This window comes from Megalobrama amblycephala, unplaced genomic scaffold (assembly GCF_018812025.1).
Source record: "Megalobrama amblycephala isolate DHTTF-2021 unplaced genomic scaffold, ASM1881202v1 scaffold199, whole genome shotgun sequence".
NCBI lineage: Eukaryota > Metazoa > Chordata > Actinopteri > Cypriniformes > Xenocyprididae > Megalobrama > Megalobrama amblycephala.
In genome coordinates, this window is record NW_025953336.1 from 697,171 (window position 1) to 713,263 (window position 16,093).

The 16,093-nt window shown below is 38.7% G+C and overlaps 1 protein-coding gene across 2 annotated transcripts in view; it reads left to right on the plus strand.

The window, feature by feature from the left end:
- The window catches only part of LOC125260920 (centrosomal protein of 128 kDa-like), a 106,898-nt gene that overhangs the window by 74,286 nt on the left and 16,519 nt on the right, over positions 1-16,093 (plus strand). The gene's annotated exons all lie outside the window — the stretch shown is intronic.

Consider the following 16,093-nt stretch of genomic DNA (forward strand, 5'->3'; position numbering starts at 1 on the left):
GTTCAACCAACGACTTTTGCCGCTTCAACTCCAGCGACAAAGAGACTTCGTTTCATTGTCCCACACGGACCTGATCTGGACCAATCATCGACTTGGGAAACCCTCCTCTGCACGACGAGGGAAATTCACCTTTAAGTCAACGCAAGCAAGTACCTCCAGATGAAAACTGAACTGGTGCATTTAAATGAATGATTCATGGTTCGTTCTGGTCTTTGAAATGCATTGATAGGAATTCGGTTAATCAGATCACTCTCTCTCTCCTCTCTCTCTCTCTCTCTCTTTCAAAAGAGAGATCTTTCTCTCTCATTTCCTTCTTACTGCAACGCGTATGAATGTGTGTGTGTGTGTGTGTGTGTGTATGTGCGTGCCTTTGTGTTAGATTAGTTTGTGTTAGAATAAATAAAATCTCTTGTAGATTTTAAAAGAAAGTGTCTTGTATTATGTGCTTTATGATTTAATGTCTTAAACTGTGATCAAGCTACCTGCTTTAATCAGGGTTTTCACGAGTGTTGGATATTTATATCCGTTACAAGAGCTTATTACGGCTCGAGCAAATGAACGCTGGACGAATCAGTTGCTCGGTCGTAATCTAAACAACTCTTTATAATTCCCTATAAATATTTAATTTGAGCTAATTTTACTTCCTAGGGTGTTTTCCCTACATGAGAGCAGTCTCAGTACTATTGTACAGTCTAAATCCTGACTGGAAATCCTCACAGATACTATTTCTTTCTAAAAGGGAACATAGTTGTGATGAAACTGCCTTTTCTAGTATTTTTAACAGAAAAGTGAGATTTGAAATCGGCCTGTCATTGACTAATTCTCTAGGATCAAGTTGTGGTTTTTTAATAAGAGGTTTAATAACAGTCAGCTTAAAAGTTTTTGGTACGTATCCTAGTGATAAAGATGAATTAACAATATTAAGAAGAGGATCTATGACCTCTGGAAGCATCTCTTTCAATAGCTTAGTCGGTATAGGGTCTAACACACATGTTGTTGATTTTGATGATTTAACAAGTTTAGACAATTCTTCCTCTCATAAAGCAGAAAATGAATTGAATTTTTCTTCAGGGACACTACAATGCACTGTCTGACACAATACTGTAGTAGACGGTTGCATGGTTATAATTTTCTCTCTAATATTATCATTCTTGCAAGTAAAGAAGTTCATAAAGTCATTACTGCTATGCTCTTTGGGAACATCAGAAGTTGAAGCTTTATTTATTGTTAATTTAGCCACTGTATCAAATAAATACCTAGGGTTATGTTTATTTTCTTCTAAAAGTATTGAAAAATAGGCAGATCTAGCAGTTTTTAAGGCCTTTCTGTTCAAACATATTACCACTTTATATAGTGAATAGTTATTCTGTGAATCTCAAAATGACTGTCAGAGTCCCCTGTTAGATGGTAAACTGCGACACCTGTTTGGCTGATTTGTCACAAATGCACTGTAAAGATTTTGGAGGTCAGATCTCAAAATGTTATGTTGACTTAATTGAAATATATGAAGTATGGATGTTCATTTTGCAATCCCCCCCCCGGTGATGCTTGTTACCCAATTATTATCCATTAACTGACAAGATTAGAATGTTATATTAGAATTAAATTATAATAGATATGTGTCTGTGACCATTATAGTTTTTTTTTAACAATTGCTAGAACCAGGGCTTGACATTAACCCGCCACCCGCCAAATGCGGGTAGATTTCAGCTGTGGCGGGTAAGACCAGAGTAGTCAAATACACGCACACACAGATGTCAAAATGTCGGAGTATGGATATGTGTCAGTATATTATGTACATGCATTCAGCAGCCCAATTAAATACTTGTATGTCATTAATGTTAATCAAACAACAGAAGATAAATAAATATTAAATAAACCTACTGTATCTGAAAAAAGAGTTTAGGCTATTTAATTTACTTTTGTATTTGTAATTTGCTAAATTGCTTATTAGTTCTTTTTTGTAGAGCCTAATAAAAATAACTTCTACAATTATAAAATTTATCATATTATGGTCATATTACCCACCCCTTGCCCACCCGTACATACCAGCTGATATACCATGTACGCCTAGTCTTGATTTAGGTGGTTAATCTGCATTTGAAAGTTTGAAAGGGTTTCAAAATCAAGTAATTTTAGCATGCCAAAGTCAACTTTAATCATATAAAATGTAATTTCCCAACAGCAAAATTATGGCTAGTGAAAATGCTGACTTAATGAGTTAAACAAACTCTTTTTGTTTAAGATATTATTTAAAATCGTGGTCTAAAGATTGGATGATTTGGCCATAGCTCATTATTATCCTTGATATTCTAACATACTGTCACAGACACGTCAGGTTCCAACATCCACCAATCACAGCGCACTCAAGGACTCCTCAAGGACTCCCCGCTCCATACTTACTTGTCTCCAGCGTGTCTCCTTCCCTCTGTGTGCCTCGTCTCCTGTGTGTGAGTGCTCTACCCGTCTCCAGCGATCTCCAGCTACAGCGTGTTCACGGATATCCATATCTGAAAAGGAAAGGACAGTAACTATCTCCATTCAACTCATACATCCATCTACTTATTCATCACTGCTTACCTGTTCACTGCATTCTGCTCAACTGGTGTCAATAAACAACCATTACCTGTTTACATCTGTGTCTGACTCCTGTGTACCGTAAAAGAAGACCGGACCAACACCGCAGACCCAGTATGAGCCAGCCTGACCCTTTCCAGAGCTGCCCTTCATCGTAGAGGTGGACGCCTCTACCACCGGAGTGGGAGCGGTGTTGTCACAGCAGCAGGGGACGCCAAGTAGACTCCATCCATGCGCCGCCTTCTCCCGCAAGCTCAGCCCGGCGGAAGTCAACTACGACATCGGTGACAGGCAACTCCTCGCTGTGAAGCTTGCTCTGGAAGAGTGGAGGCATTGGCTGGAGGGAGCCAAACATGCGTTCCTGGTCCTTACAGATCATAAAAACCTAGAATATATCCGTGCTGCCAAAAGGTTGAATCCAAGACAAGCTCGTTGGGCCATGTTCTTCTCTCGGTTCAACTACACCATTTCCTATTGACCTGGTTCAAAGAATATAAAAGCGGATGCTTTCTCCCGTCTCCATGCTCCTGAAGAGAAAACGGAAGAACCTGAGCCAATCATCCCGAGCTCACTCATTGTAAGCCCCATCACTTGGTCAGAAGAGACCATTCCCTCCTCCAATGCCTCCACGAACCCTCCACCGGGCTGTCCACCTGGCTTGCTTTACATCAGCCGGACACGACGCACTCCAACCATCCACTCAGCTCACACGTCACTAGGCACTGGTCACCCGGGGGTCAATGAAACCCTCTCGTTGCTGAAAGAACGCTTCTGGTGGCCAGGGATGGCAGCCGATGTCAGAAGGTACGTGCAGGGCTGTCGGGAGTGCGCCATCTCCAAAAGTCCACGTCATCTGCCAGCTGGGAAACTCCTTCCTCTGCCCGTTCCCAACCAACCTTGGTCACACCTAGGGGTGGATTTCATAACAGACCTTCCTGCTTCTGATGGAAATACCTGCATCCTAGTCATCATAGATCGTTTCTCCAAATCTTGCCGTCTCATTCCACTAAGAAGATTGCCCACTGCCATGGAAACGGCAGAAATGCTCTTCAACCAACCTATTTCGGAATACCAGAGGACATTGTATCGGACAGAGGACCCCAATTCATCTCTAGAGTATGGAAAGCCTTCCACTCACTCCTAGGTGTGGCCGTCAGCCTAACATCGGGGTACCATCCGCAGTCGAACAGGCAGACGGAAAGGAAGGTCCAGGAGATCGGCCGCTTCCTCCGTACCTTCTGTCATGACCACCAGGACTCTTGGAACCAGTTTTTGGGATGGGCAGAGTACGCCCAGAACTCTCTCCGGCAGTCGACTACAGGACTCACTCCATTCCAGTGCGTACTCGGCTACCAACCCCCACTGTTCCCCTGGACCGGGGAACCATCTAACGTTCCGGCAGTGGATTACTGGTTCCGAGAGAGCGAGAGGGTCTGGGACTCAGCTCACCACCAGTTGCAACGAGCCCTGCGCAGACGCAGGATGACAGCGGACCTGCGGCGCTCCAACACCCGTCTTCCAGCCCGGACAGAAGGTATGGCTGTCGACACGGGACATCAGACTGCGTCTGCCCTGCAAGAAGCTGAGTCCCAGGTTCATTGGCCCATTTCCCATTGTCAAGCAGATCAACCCGGTCACATACCAACTCCAACTTCCACAAGGGTATCGTATTCACCCAACTTTCCACGTCTCACTCCTCAAGCCTTATCACCCTTCTGTTCTCTCCACAGGACCTGACGTGACTCCCGCCGAACCCCCCCTTCCACTCATCCTGGAAGACAGTGCAGCATACGAGGTCCGCGAGATCTTGGACTCCCGGCGTCGTGGTGGTCAGCTGGAGTACTTGGTCGATTGGGAAGGCTATGGCCCTGAGGAACGCTCCTGGGTTCCAAGAAACGACATCCTTGATCCCAACCTACTTCAAACTTTCCACGACAGTCACCCTGATAGACCGGCACCGCAGGGAAGAGGACGACCACCACGGCGTCGGGGTCCTCGGCCCTCAGGAGCGGGCCGTGGAGGGGGGGGGGTACTGTCACAGACACGTCAGGTTCCAACATCCACCAATCACAGCGCACTCCATCCCCAGAGTACTGATCACCGCCACCTGCACCTCATCATTGCACCAATCAACAGCACTACAAAGAGCACACACACACATAGCACTCCATGTCCGGTCTCGTTTGCAGATACTCACGTTAATGCTTACCTCAAGGACTCCCCGCTCCATACTTACTTGTCTCCAGCGTGTCTCCTTCCCTCTGTGTGTCTCGTCTCCTGTGTGTGAGTGCTCTACCCGTCTCCAGCAATCTCCAGCTCCAGCATGTTCACGGATATCCATATCTGAAAAGGAAAGGACAGTAACTATCTCCATTCAACTCATACATCCATCTACTTATTCATCACTGCTTACCTGTTCACTGCATTCTGCTCAACTGGTGTCAATAAACAACCATTACCTGTTTACATCTGTGTCTGACTCCTGTGTACCGTAACACATACGTAATTTCATGTGTATTTAGAATTGAGCTTGTGGCACAACCCCCGCTGATAATTTACATTTCAATAGGCTTCAAAAACCAGTTTTGTCACAGGTGAGGTGCAGGCCAAAAGAGCTTACTAACTACAAATACTGTTACCAATGTCTAAGAATCTGTGGAACTTCAAAATAAACTAGAGAAGATTCTGGGATTTACCCAATTTAAAGGGCACCTATTATGCAAAATTCACTTTTACATGGTGTTTGACCATAAATGTGTGTTGGCAGTGTGTGAGCAAAACCACCCTAGAATGAGAAAAATCCACCCAGTGGTTTTTTTTACAATCTCAATAATTCATAAGCACTGTCTCAGAACGCCCTGTTCTAAGATTGCTCTCACTGTGACGTAGAATTGCGCTAAGCCCCACCCACGTGGTTTGATTGACAATCTGGTTTTGGCATAGACCCCGACCTCGGTGATCTGTCAACCATCCTCCATTGTTTCAACGACAGCCGGTAATGTCTCCTAAGAAACATAAGTGTTCTGTTGTGGGATGTAATAATGAACATAGTAGTTTTCACTTACTTCCGACATCAGAGCCACTGAAAACGCAGTGGATGGTTTTTATGTACGAAGGAAAGGCGCCACTCAAAATTCCAAAATACGTTTATGTTTGCGCGAATCATTTTTTGACTGACTGTTTTGAGAAGGAGGGTCAATTCAAAGCAGGTCTTGCTTCAAAGTTAATCCTCAAGTGTGGATCGTTGCCTACTGTTCGCGATCCAACGTCACCTCCAGAAGAAGTAAGTGTATTTAATGTTTTGTGAGCAAATAGTCATTTCAGTCGATGTCAGCCAATTCAATAACAAATGCGTCTAAAGTTGTTGTCGTCGTCGTAGAATGTCTGTGTATATAATTTAAACCTTGTTTGTATAGTGTGTATCCACACGTATATATATATTTTTTAAAGATATTGTATTAAAAACTGTGTATGTTTACTTACCAAACGTTATCACTGTGTTTGTAGTTTCAAAAAATTGCGCGAACGTTATCACACAGTGTGTGTGTGTGTGTGTTGCACGTCCATAATTGCAAAGGGGACGCGATTAAAACTCTATAAGTACATAAATGTATCAAATAACCATTCAGAGACGTCCTGCTCCATTCTCAATTGTGTTTCTTCTGCCGGAGTCTCTTCATCATCTGGGTCTGATTCCGGTTCAAACATGTATGGCTGAATGCCATACAAAACAGCGGGTCTCTCACTCTCAGCCATTCTGCTTCTACCGACAGTTTATTGCCATAGGTATGCAAGTTACGCCCTCATCCAAAGGCAGGGCGGGGATATGCAGCTAATTTATATTTAAGGTGGTACACACCAAAACAGCTCTTTTTAAAACAGGCCCCCAAAATTACATTTTCAAATGGTTATAATAAATTAACTGTGGGTATTTTGTGCTGAAACTTCACAAATACATTCTGGGGACACCCAAGACCAATATTACATCTTGTAAAAAGGGGCATAATAGGTGCCCAATTTAAATTAAAAAACAGTTTACCCACACTAGGATGCATTTCTCAATGTTTAGTGTAAATTGGCCTGTATAGAACATGAAGCTTTGGTGATGTTTGTGTCTAAGTGAGAAATGAATTGTATGTTACAGGACAAAAAGTTATTTGTCATGTAACAAACTGCAGTGAATTATAAACAGTAAACAGTGTCATTCTTGTTTTGTAAAGAAATTTTACAAAAGAAAACATTGTGTAATGCTCCTGTTTTTTGACAAAGTGACAAAGTGTATTTGTTGGGGGAAAACCTTTTCTAGTTTTGTGAAGAATGACATGATTTGACACATAAATTAAGTATTTTAGTAGTTTTAGTGCATTTTGAATGTGAGATTAACTGTTGTGAAGCTGAAAGAAATGTGTCCTAGTGGTGGTAAAAACTGTTTTAATTTAATTTGGGTAAATCCCAGCATCTTCTCTTGTTTATTTGATCCACAGATTCTTAGACATTGGTAACAGTATTGGTAGTTAGTGAGCTCGTTTGTCTGTACCTCACCTGTGATAAACTGGCCTTTTTGAAGCCTTAGTGTATTGAAATATAAAGCGGGGTAGTGGGGGTAGCTGGGGCAGCAGGGTAGTGGGGGTAGCTGGGGCAGCAGGGGTAGTGCACTCTACACAGTCCAAACCCAATCCTGAATACACATGAAATTACCTATGTTAAAATATCAAGGATAATGAGTTATGGCCAAATCATTCAATTTTTAGACTACAGTTTTAAATGGTCTCTTAAACAAAAAGAGTTTGTTTGACTCATTAAGTTTTTAGTTTTGTCTGTGTGAATTTCTCACTGTATCCAAAAATTTAAGTTGATTTGGAGCTTTTTCAAAAATGATCTATGCTATCATGTCTGCTTTTCATAAAAAACCTTGAAACCTGCCATTTATGCAGCACTGTAACACTACAGAATTTGTAGTCAATCAAATTTATTTATATAGCGCTTTTACAATTGGTAATTGTTTCAAAGCAGCTTTACATATTAGAAGCACAGAAAAAAGGGAAGTGGTTAAAAATAAGCTGTACAAACAAGCGTGGTAATATGTAACATATACAAGATGGTGCTACATTAAGCCAATGTCGGCTTACTCCCAGGGGTGGAAAAAACCCCCTAGGAGAAAAACCCAGCGTGCTAACACTGGGAAAAAAGCATAGGAGGGAAAAAACCCCTTGGAAGATATATATAATATATGTAAATGATATAACAAAACTGAATTATACATTTTTATTATAGAGATTAAATAGTGTAGTGTCTTATTCACCCAGTACATCAAACCAACTTTTTAGCTTCACAGCAATTAATTTCATATTCAAAATGCACTAAAACTACCAAAACACATAATTAATTTCTCAAATCAAGTCATTTTTCAAGAACACTAGCAAAGGTTTCACCCAACAAACACACTTTGTCACTCATAAAACACTATCAACAGGCATTATACAATATTTGTTTGCTTTTTTCTGCTGTTCAGAATTCACTGCAATTTTTTACATGATGTTACAGCAAAATTGTTCCTCCTAGGTTTCCCCTTGTGTATAGACAGTGACTTAAGAAAATGTTCTAACCATAAATGTTTTTTTTTTTTGTTTGTTTGTTTTTTTTTCTGGCCATGAATCTGTTTTTGCCAAAACAAGCAGTTATGACACCAACATTTTAGATACCAGTGAAGATTCAAAATTCTCTATTTCAATTTCAAGACCACATCTAAAACCACAAGCCTAACTGATTTAAATGTAAAACATTATTAAAGGCAAGTAAACAGTCAGTAATAAAATTATTATCCAAATGATACAAATAAAATGAATCGTCATTTTCAGGTTTTTTCAGGTAGGTCTAACAGTAGTTTTCAGATACAGGAATTAAATAAAGTAAGGAAATGTAATATAACACTGCATAGACTTCACTGTAAATTAAACATCCTTATTAATGAATACTTATTAAAGTTACAAAAGTTATTCAGTCAACAGAAGAGAGGGATAATTTTCTTTTGCCTTTGTTGTTTGATTAACATTAAAAACACAGACAATGCATGGATCTAATATACTGATACTGTGTATCAAGACCTAACCAACTATGTTTACTGGGATACTCGCTATTTTTTGACATATTGTTTTATTAATCTGTCCACTTAAGAGCAAAATGTCATGCAAGACAGCTCAGTTAAATATTTGTGGGCTGTCAAGAGATGTTGATTTTTGGGCATGCGCTTGTTTCCGCACACAAAACTTTCCTCTCGGCTCACGAAATGAGCTCCCTTTTGTGCCTTCCTGCACTTGAATATTTAAATGGTCAAGGTTTAAACTCTCTTGATGATGCAGCGCTGACCCGTCAACTGTCCCAATCGTTGTTTATGTTTGTTCATGTTCATGCTTTGTTAGAATTCATGCTACCAGCCAACTGGCATGTGACACCGTTTTATATGCTCGCCAACACCAATTTTTACTCTCATTTGGCGGTTGGGCAAGTATTAATATTAGGCCTTGTCTATACGGACATGCTTTTTTTCAAAACTGTTCAACTTAAGTTCAAACCCGAACATAATATTACATTAAATAAGACATCAATTTGCTATATTTCTTTAGTAATATCATATTGATATATATTTTCAGAATCTAAAAAATTATCTATCAAAATACTATCAAAACAATTAGATGTTGCTGAACATCAGTGATAATGTACTCATGTCCTCAGTGATATTCTGATAATATTTAATCTAGTTGTCATAAAACCAGACAATACATAAAGCCTACTGTTTAAAAATCGAAATTCTAAATTTTATGTTGATTATTGCATCTAAGTCTTCTTCCATCTAAAAAATATATCTAAATTACGACATATGCTCTCAATGACAAATGCGGAACAGTTGGTTCATGCATTCATGACCTCAAGACTAGATTACTGTAACGCTCTACTGGGTGGTTGTTCTGCTCGGCTTTTAAACAGACTACAGTTGGTCCAAAATGCGGCAGCTAGAGTTCTTACTAGAACCAGAAAGTATGACCATATTAGCCCAGTTCTGTCAACATTACATTGGCTCCCTATTAAACATCGTATAGACTTTAAAATCTTGCTACTTACTTATAAAGCTCTAAATGGTTTAGCTCCCCAATATCTAAGCGAGCTCTTGGTGCATTATAGTCCTTCACGTCTATTGCGATCTCAGAATTCAGGCCAGTTGATAATACCCAGAATATCAAAATCAACTGAAGGCGGCAGATCCTTTTCCTATTTAGCACCTAAACTCTGGAACAATCTTCCTAGCATTGTTCGGGAAGCAGACACACTCTGTCAGTTTAAATCTAGACTAAAAACACATCTCTTTGCTCTTGCATACACATAACACATTGTCAATACATTAACATTTTTCAAATCCGTTAAAGGATTGTTACGCTGCAATAATTAGGTCGGCCGGAACCGAGAACATTTCCTATAACACTAGATATACCTGTACATCAGAATAAGAATGACATCTACGCTAATATCAGTCTCTCTGCTTATCCTGAGGTTTGCCGGGTGCTGGATCCAGGCCGTATCCAGATCAGATGGAGAACCTGTGTCTGGACCTGACTACAACGTAGCCCAGGAGACAATGGGCCTACAGATCCAGTTCTGGCTGCATCTATAATTCAGATTTTTAAATCTCCGTATCCGCTTACATATATTTATATATAATCTATTTTTAATCTCCATAATAAAAATGTATAATTCAGATTTTGATCTCCATATCCATTTACATATATTATATATATCTTCCAAGGGGTTTTTTCCCTCCTATGACTTTTTTCCCAGTGCTAGCACGCTGGGTTTTTCTCCTAGGGTTTTTTTTTCCACCCCTGGGAGTCAGCCGACATTGGCTTAATGTAGCACCATCTTGTATATATTACATATTACCACGCTTGCTTGTACAGCTTATTTTTAACCATTTCTCTTTTTCTGTGCTCCTAATATGTAAAGCTGCTTTGAAACATTTACCAATTGTAAAAAGCGCTATATAAATAAATTTGACTTGACTTGACTAAGTCTTAAACAGTTGGCTCAACTTAAATTAAAATTTTAAAGTTGATCTGAAACTAAAAGTTAATTGAGCCAACTGACAATTTTGCAGCAATGCAGCAAGTCAATATAAAATTTGGAGATCTGGGGCCGTATTCACAAAACATTTTATCTTACCACTAAGAGTTCTCCTAAATAGCAGTAAAAGTCCTTAGCTAAGAGTTTTCTCTTAAAACCTATTCACAAAGCTGCTGAGACCAACTTTTACTAAGGAATAGACTGAAGTCTTAAGCTAAGAGTAAGGGCAGGGTTGACCTCTTGCTATGGAGTAAACACAGTGATTGGCTGATGGGGGAGGAGTCACGATTTAATCATAGGAATATTGTAGAATAAGGTGCCATGGTTCCATATTAAAATAAAGGTTTTAAAATACAAATGTTACCCTATTCATATCAATATTTTTTAATAAAAATGTTGCCATAGTTAAAATAAAATTTTGCCATATTGTTGCCATAAAGGTTTTAAAATGTAGACTAAGTGTCACTATTTAAGCTAGTATATACAGTTAATTGTCCCCCTCTTGGATGTCTTCATCTCAAGAGAATGCAGAATTCAAGTGACAAATTTTATGTTTTATAAACAAAGTTTGGGAGGAACACATGCAAACGGTCTTTCTAATCAGCTTGAGAGGAGGAATATATACACAGACAAGAGCCGACTTGCCTGTAGTTACTTCGTCATTTTTTTGCATCCCTCCGCCACCCCGTTCCTCACTCTCGGCTGGGGATACGGGGAGGACTCTGGGTTTAGAGAACTTCGAAGCCCTCAATCCCCTTGCTTGGACAGTACACCAAATATGCTTATTATATATTTTATTACTCTATTCAATCATTTGTAAGTGTGAACTCATCAAAACCAAATATTTATTTATTTGTTAAAGTTTTTTTTTTTTTTTTTTTGCCATCTCGTTGTAGATTCAAATATATAAATCAAAATATATTGCATTAATGAAGGTTCAGCACCCAAGGCTCTATCGCTATTGCCTCAATGGTGTTCAGTGTCTTTGGGTGGATTAGGACTGCTCGTGATTTGGTCTTAGTGATTTAGGAGTCCTCTTGACTACTTCTAACGTTTCAGAGATTTAGGAGCTAGTTTTAGCGATAAAATAATTTGTGAAATACTCTTAGAGCAAAAATGTAGGACTCCTAAAATTAGGACTGACACACCCATTATTTTTAAGAGTTTCTCCCAAATATGCAAGTTAGGAGCTACTTTTAGCCTTAAGATGTTTTGTGAATATGGCCCCTGACCTCCAAAATATTTACAGTGTGTTTGTGATGGCAAGAAATGACAAAGCAACCATCGCACTTTACCATCTAACAGGGGACTCTGATGCTGCGTTCACACCAGACGCGACTTGCGCAAATAAATCGCGCTATTCGCGCGTAGTTGGACACTTGAACATTTTGAGTTTGCTCGCTTCATTCGCGCGTGAAAATCCTTTCACAACAGACGCGAATTCACGTCATGAGAGGGCCTCTCCCGCTCCTTTATGTGTCCCAGACTCTCCCACTGCTTTCTGCACACTTCCTCTGAATATACACAACTTGTCAGTGGGGAAATAATTGTAAATTACAGCGAATAAGCTCAATTGGTCGTCTTTAGTTGGCTTGTAGTCTTAATATGTATATATATATAGCTCAAATTGAGTAAAGACCGTTTTTTACAACTTATCAGATTGTCCGACCTCCTCACTCACTTTCTTTCAAACACGATCCTTTTTATTTCTGTTTCTATAAATGTATGAAGATGTACAGCGACAATGATTTTGTCCTCCATTGTTGTTTCGAATTTCTGCCTCAGCTCGCTGTCACGGCTGCACACAGAAACAAGATGTTAAGATCCAAGTGCGCGATGTTTATTAAAGGGAACTCCAAACACATAATCCAAGACACGGGCAAAGGTAAAACTCCACAAAAACAGTCCATAAAACAGAAAGCCAGAGAACTAAAGTGCACGTAACATTAAACAACGAACCACAACCAAGGACAGACACAACTCAGTATAAATAGACAGACACTAATAACATAATACAGTCCAGCTGGGTGCAATGAAGTGATGACGAGTCCAGGCAGTGTGTTATGGGATATGTAGTGTATGAAACAGGTGGAAATAAGAGTCCGGGATGGAGTGCCCTCTAGTGGCTGATAGGGCACTCTCACTGGTGATCATGACACTCGCTACTTCACGTCACTACTAGAGCAAGTTCCTGATTGGTTAACGCGGACGCGGAAATTCGCCAAAGTTCAGATTTTTCAACTTGCGATTTGCGCGAATCACGCGTTAAGCGCGCAAACGCCCGAATCGCTCATTCGCGCCGCGTCATTCGCGCCGCAGGATGTCAATTCGCGTCTTTGCATTGACTTAACATGTAAATCACTCGCGTTTACCGCTTCATTCGCGTCCGGTGTGAACGCACCTTGACAGAGTCAATTTGTTTAACAGAATGACTGTTCATTATATAAAGGGATGACCTGCAATTGTTACCTTAAAGTGTTATTTCTGCTTGATTTAACCCATAAAACTTTGTTTTGTTGGTATATACTGATGTATGTACATTTATTGACCACAGTTGGTTTATTGTTGTTAAATAATATTTTGACTTGAACAAAATGAGTTAGTTTACCTTTTTAGGTTATCATTTTTTATTCATAATTCTATGCCCAATTCCACACAAGTTAAAGTGTACATGGTAAAGTTCAGAAGCAGCAGCACGTGCATGTTATAGTGATTTCACTACACAAAAGGACACTGGTCCCCTGTTAGATGGTAAAGTGCAACACCTGTTTGGTTGCCTTTACAACCTTTATATCCTTGCCTTTATTTTGGATCAAAACTCAGTTTTATGTTGATTTCATTGAAAAAAAGTAATTTTTAAAGTAATATGCTACTTTTTTAAGAGGAAAAAAAAGATAAGTTGTGAATGTTATTTTAACATTCAGAAATGTAAAATATGTATCATTTACAAATGAACACCAAACAATATGCTATTTTATAAAAAAAGAAAGATAAAATGTGCTGCTTTATGCTGCTGTTTGCACATGTAACACTAAACTTATGGTATTTTAATGGGTCACAGACACTTATCCATTATAATTTAATTCTAATTTAACCTTCTAAGCTTTTCGGTTCAACAGATAATGGTCAGTTAAAAGGCATCGGCTGTCAGTCAGGAAAAAAACATCCAAAATGAACATCCATACTTCATATATTTCAATTATCAAAAAAATGTTGAAATCTGAACTCCAAAATCTTTACAGAGTATTTGTGATGGCATAAAATGCCAAAGCAATGAAACAGATCAATTTACAATTTACAATCTAACAGGGGTCCAAAGGCATTTTGTTTAATCATATCAATATTCACTGTATAAAGTGATCACCTGCAATTGTTATATTAAAGAGCTATTTCTGCTTGATTTAACCAATAAAACTTGGTTTTGTTGTTATAAATTAATGTATTCAGGTTGGTTCAGCAAATTTTAATAACTGACTTAACAAAATTAGTTAATTTGCCAATAACAGGTTACCATATTTTTTTATTCACCGTTCCGTGCCCATTTTAAAGTGTACATGGTAAAGATAAGCAGCAGCAACGTGCATGCTATAGTAATATCATTACACAAAAGGACACTGGTCCCCTGTTAGATGGTAATGTTTGACACCTGTTTGGTTGCCTTTACATTTAGCAATATTTTGTAATCTGATTAGCTCTGATTGTAACAGTAATATTCATAATAAAAATAAAACACCAGTTCTTGCCATAAAAAAAAAGGTCAGAACTCAGTTTTATGTTGATTGTTGCATTGAAAAAACTTCAGTTAGTTCAACTAATGTGCCAGTGTTAAACGACATTGTTCACATAATTTAATTGAGATAACTGACAATTTTGTGGCAAGTCAACATAAGATTTTGAGATCTGACCTCCAAAATCTTTACAGTGTGTTTGTGATGGTAAGAAATGGCAAAGCAACCAAACAGATCTGGCAATTTACCATCTAACAGGGGGACTAAAGGAATTTTGTTTAATCAAATCAATATTCACTGTATAAAGTGATGACCTGCAATTGTTACCTTAAAGGTCCCGTTTCTTCGTGATCCCATGTTTCAAACTTTAGTTAGTGTGTAATGTTGTTGTTAGAGTATAAATAAAATCTGTAAAATTTTAAAGCTCAAAGTTCAATGCCAGGCAAGATATTTTATTTAACAGAAGTCGCCTACATCGAACGGCCAGTTTGGACTACATTCCTCTACTTCCTTCTTTAATGACATCACTAAAACAGTTTTTTGACTAACCTCCGCCCACAGGAATACACAAGAGTTGCGTTTGTAGAGTGTGTTTGTCGCCATGTCGTCGAAACGCTGTTATTTTCATCCCGCAGTCCAATCACCGGGTCTGATTCCGGCTCAAATTGATAGGGTAAGCACGTGCATCTCCACGTTATGGTAAGAGGCGTGACCTTTCCGGGCAAGGAGCGCTAAGCTGCTGTCGAATCACAACACAGGAACCGCTGGCACAATCAGAACTCGTTACGTATTTCTGAAGGAGGGACTTCATAAAACAAGGAAGTCATCAGCCCGTTTTTATGACAGTGGAAACAGCGGTATACAGATAAGTAAATTATGTGAAAAATACTGTGTTTTTTTACACGCGAAACATGAACACATGTTATATTGCACACTATAAACACAATCAAAGCTTCAAAAAACCACGTAAAACGGGACCTTTAAAGAGCAATTTCTTCTTGATTTAAAACAAAACTTAGTTTTGTTGGTATAAACTGATGTATTTAGTTTGGTTCATTAATGTTAAATAATATTTTTGACTTGAACAAAATATGTTAATTTAGATGTTATTATTTTTATTCATCATTCAATGCCCATCTCCACACAAGCAAAAGTGTTCATGCTAAAGTTAAGCAGCAGCAGCATTTGCATGTGCAGTAGTGATTTCACTACACAAAAGGACACTGGTCCCCTGTTAGATGGTAAAGTGCAATTATCAATATTTCATACTGTTCATACTTACTGTTTACTGTTGTACTCCATATAACTAAATATAATATATAATAATAATGCTATCCATACAAACCCAGACACTTAAAACACACTTAAAAGACTTCTAAGTCAAGGTCAAAGTTCAAAATTTTAGGTTGACTGTTTTATTAAAAATCTTCAGTTGGTTCAACTAAAGTGCCTGTGTAAAAAAAGACATTCAGTTCGCATAAGTTGATTAAATCAGCTGATATAAAATTTTGAATCTTCACCTGATATTTTTTGATAGATTTTTTGTAGTATATAATAGAATCAATAATAAAGTATATAATGTCAGTAAACACAGTATACAGCAAATAAAAAAGTAATGTATTAAATAATAACAACTACCTTCTAAACAATGTTTTGTTCTGTATCTCAAGAATCAG